Source organism: Akebia trifoliata, chromosome 7, assembly GCF_017979445.1.
Source record: "Akebia trifoliata isolate Shusen 1 chromosome 7, ASM1797944v1, whole genome shotgun sequence".
Taxonomy (NCBI): Eukaryota; Viridiplantae; Streptophyta; class Magnoliopsida; order Ranunculales; family Lardizabalaceae; genus Akebia; species Akebia trifoliata.
The window spans coordinates 2,442,253-2,446,670 of record NC_141381.1 but is presented as its reverse complement, the minus strand read 5'-3'; the positions used below and the strand labels follow the sequence as shown (position 1 = coordinate 2,446,670).

General features: G+C 34.9%; 1 long non-coding RNA gene across 2 annotated transcripts; it reads right to left on the bottom strand.

The window, feature by feature from the left end:
* Positions 1 to 3,776, bottom strand: LOC147397961 (uncharacterized). Of its 2 annotated transcripts, XR_015179693.1 has the most exons (3): positions 3,722 to 3,776; positions 1,944 to 3,538; positions 1 to 416 (listed from the first exon to the last, which is right to left on the bottom strand). It is a non-coding gene; the product is annotated as an uncharacterized LOC147397961 (long non-coding RNA). The 2 variants fall into 2 exon arrangements; XR_015179692.1 differs by lacking the exon at positions 3,722 to 3,776 and having other exon boundaries at positions 1,944 to 3,714.
* Positions 3,777 to 4,418: the final 642 nt, after the last annotated feature.

Genomic DNA, 4,418 nt, shown 5'->3' with positions numbered 1-4,418 from the left:
TAATCAATAATAACTTATGGTATAAAATGAGAAGTAATGCCTATGCATAGCCTTGCAAGCATTCAAGAATCAGAAAGTATTTTTACTCCAAAGAAAGAAGAAAAAAAAATCACATCCTTGAGATTTGGAGTGGAACCATTGCTTCAATGGCTTCATCCCTGAAAGGGACAAGTTGAGAAATTTCCAAGTTGCCTACTAGCTCTAGAAGGTATCTTCAACAATCTTCTGCAGCCAACACTCCCGCTGTATATGCTCCAACTAGCATGGTCCATACTCACAGCCTTGCCTCCAAAAAAGAGATTCCCCACAGGATCCCGAAGATTCTCATATAAATCAGCGGACTTGCCAACCAAGTTGTAGGAGTAACAACCGAGAGAATCCGGGTCTGTTCCCCATCGTGAAACTAGATACTGGATCTGTAATCAAATTCAAGGATTGATTTTAGTGAACAAATACATTTTGATTTTGGGATAACAAAGTTTGAAGCCATTTAAAACAAACAAAAAAATCCACTCAGCAATTCTTTTTTGCATGGCTAAGTAATCCAGTACTACGGCTGTCAATGGACCGGGGTCGATTTGTTACCAATCTGATAAAGATTGGATCCGGAACTTATCCGAAAAGTATCATATTTCAATAATAATATATCCAAACCTGATACAGTAATAATAGGATCAGGTCCGGATTGAACCAAGCCCGATTTGATGTACAAAATCTAAATAAACTTCATATATTTATATAATTTCTAAAATATAGTCGGATCTGGTCCTTATCAGATCAGGACAAGGTCAATCCAGTTCTGATCATGTAAGATATCAGATCAAAACCTTAACAAGTTGAAAGCTCAGGATAGACTAGAAGAAGAGTCAAAAGTAAGAAAAGATCTAAGGACCCACACCTTGATAATGGATGTCTCTCTCTAAGTGGAGTTGTTTGAAAAGTATGACTCATGTTGCAGACCTAACATTTGGGATAACGTGTCACTATGTGAAAAAGGCCCATATTTGACAGTCTTAGCCCGTCAAATTTTGAGAAATTTGACGGACCATCCCTTCAAATATTTTCTTGTAGAATTTTTTTTTTGACGGCCCTAAACTATCAAATTATTAGAGAATGAGCTTAAAAAAAAAATAAAAAAAATCTATAGTAGTAATTTTATTATAGTTAAATATCTATTAATAAATTCTCAGCAGTAACTGTATTACTAATAAAACTATATATTTTTCATATATGTCTAATTCGAGTTTCTAAACATGGTTATCTTATCCACTAATATAATGAGGAGTGCATTGGTGCAATTCAAAGGCCCTATATAGATAAGAAAAGTGATGAAAACATTTTTCATCCCCATTTTTGGGATAAATATGATATGATTATGACACTAAATAAGTGGGTAATGTATGCAGTAGATGGATGTGAGTTATGCATTTATATGAAACACAAAATCTTACTCCATGTCAACAGTAGAAAGTAAGACACAATAACGATTAGGATATTAGAAATACCCCCTGTTAAATTGGTGATATTAGATTTACCCCCCATTGACCGTTAGTCATGGTTGCATTTTATTGATGATTTAACAGTGAAATTTTGAAATTTTTTCTTCAAAATGCTCTTAAAATACTTAAATTACTAAATCAAAATTTCACTGTTAAATCATCAAGTAAAAGCAATGTTCACTTACGGTCAAGGGAGTTAAAACTAATATCACCAATTTAACAGGAAGGTGTTTCTAAAATACCATAAAGATTTAAACAGAAGGCAAAACCTCCGCCCTTGACTGATAGCCCATTGGGTACCACAAAGAAGAGAGATCCCTTTGGAGCGGTGTTGGTTCCACATTGCTTTTGGTCATTATGAATCATTATTAAGATTTTCTTCAAACGATGATGAAGTGATGTAACTGATAAAATTAGGTTTAAGTAAGAAACCAAAGATCTTACCAGCTCTGTTGCATTGGGGAACATTTTTTTGAGCTGCAACATCACAAAATTAGCTGCGGCCTCATCAGGTAACTTTTCTATGTCATAAGCAAACCGTCAGGCCGTCATATAAACTAGTATTGGGTGGCCAGTCGCCTTGTGAAGATTGAGAAAATAGCCACAAGGATAAGATGTTGGTGCAACAATGCCTAATAATTCCACGGCCAAAATACAGTTCCCAAGCGTAAGGCAATCTTGTTCTCGTTGCCAACACCGAGGTCAAAAATTGCATCACACTTCCATTTGGGTAGCTTTGGTTCAAATTCGATCAAATTGGCCTTAAGAACCCCGGGTATTGTTATAATAGTAGCGTCCACAATAAGGTTTCTTCCATCCTTTAGAGTTAGCATTACTCCATTACACCAGTTGGAAATCTTTTTAACCTTACTTACCAGGACTCAAAAAAAGATTAATAAAATTCAATGATAGAGACAAAAAAATTCCTTGGCTAGTAACCATAATATAATAATCTAGCTGACATAAAGATATTGATTTAGGATTTTTAAAAATATGATACTATAGGGCAGGGCAACATTGTCAAAAGACAACCAATGGTTGAGGCATTTCAATTCATGTGAGATACGGCTTTGATTGGATGTGTGTTTACTAGTGTTTGTGCATGTGTCATTTAATTAAGGCGTGGAAACTAAAAGGAGAATAATGTTCTCTCTTGTAAGTAATTTAATAGAGAAAGACAGCAATGTACAACTTAGAGAAAGACCAATGAAGTATCTACATTTGTTGGAAGTAATGTTCAAGTGGGAGATTTAAAATAGTGAGGAAGACAAGCGAAAACAGACAGAAGAAAAACACATAGAATGAGGACAAGATGACTTTAGATTGTACAAAAGTGTATGGATGAAAGTCCAAGCACTATGTGAAAAAAGCCCATATTTGACGGTCTTCGCCCGTCAAATTTTGAGAAATTTGACGGACCCTCCCATCAAATATGCCCGTCAAATATTCTCTTGTAGAATTTTTTTTTTGACGGCCTTGGACTATCAAATTATTGGAGAATGGGCTTAAAAAAAAAAAAAAAATCCATAGAGTGTGACCGTCGAATTTGGAGGTTTAACAAACAATAGCACGGTCCTCTAATTCACCAATCACAATGAACAAAATAATAATAATAAAATCAGAAAAATAAAAAACAAAAGAAAAATCATAGAATAAGAATATGATGGGCATTGATATTGACTGAAGAACAAAGAAAAGGAAACTGAATCAATGTTCATGAATTAATATTTTGAAATTGAAATAGACCCAACTTTACATTAAATCGAAGAAAATTCAGCAGAACCATATCCTTGACTCGCTTCATTCTTGTCTGCATCAGCTCTCTTCCTCAGCTCCTCCATAATGGGATTCTCTGGATTGATCTCCATTGTCTTCTTGCTTGATATGTACTCAGCCATGCTCGAGTCCCTCAGAGCCTGTGCTTTCATTGTCCTCTCCATGTTAGCTGTCCACCCATACTCTCCATGTTAGCTGTTCACAGGAGATGCAAAAGTCACCAAAATAGGATCTCAAGCAATACAAAAACCAAGGTCCCCCACCTGTTTGATTGAAACAAAGTTTGCAATAAAATTACCAACAGTTGATAAAATTTGTTTTCCAAGTTAGTTTATCAAATGAAATCCTGGATAACGAATTAAGCAATAATAAACCTATCGAAAGAAGAACAATGAAAATAATAATAAAGAAGAAGAAGAAGAACGAAATGATATATGTATATATACGAGGTTGTTTGCAGGTGAACGCCAATATAATCCTTGAATGGCTGCTGGAATAAGCCACATATCACGGCCAAAATGCATAAAAGGAGAACAAGCAACTCTATGTGTTGGAAAGAGTGATTCATATGTCCATGGGAATAGTCAGACTAAGTCTAGATACCCCCATGTATTAAAACAAAAACAACTCTAATTCAAAACGAACCAATCACTACCTAGTGGAATTCATTCAAACAAGGACTGATTAATATGCCAACTGTAGGCCAGCTGCCCATATATAAAATACCCATAACATCCTCTTTGAAGTAAAGATAAATACCAATTTCAAGTTTCTTATAGTTTGCAACTAAGATGCCTCTCCATTGTTTTGTGGTTTTGGTGGTTGTTATCAGATTGGGCGTTGGAAGCATAAAAAAGGATTGTCTCATCGATTGTTGGATTATAGTTTGCAACTAAGATGTATGGAGATTCAGTTTTGTGGTTTTGGTGATTGTTATTAGATTGGGCATTAGAAGCATAAAAAAGGATCATCTCATCGATTGTTGGATTATTGTTTGCAACTAAGATGTATGGGTATTTAATTTCCGTATACAATAACAGAATACTTGTCGGATCATCTCATCGATGTAATATTGTTTCAATTTGATTTAAGTAAAACTCTAGATATTGTAGATCTATTGGTGGTTTCAAGGGTAAAATCCCA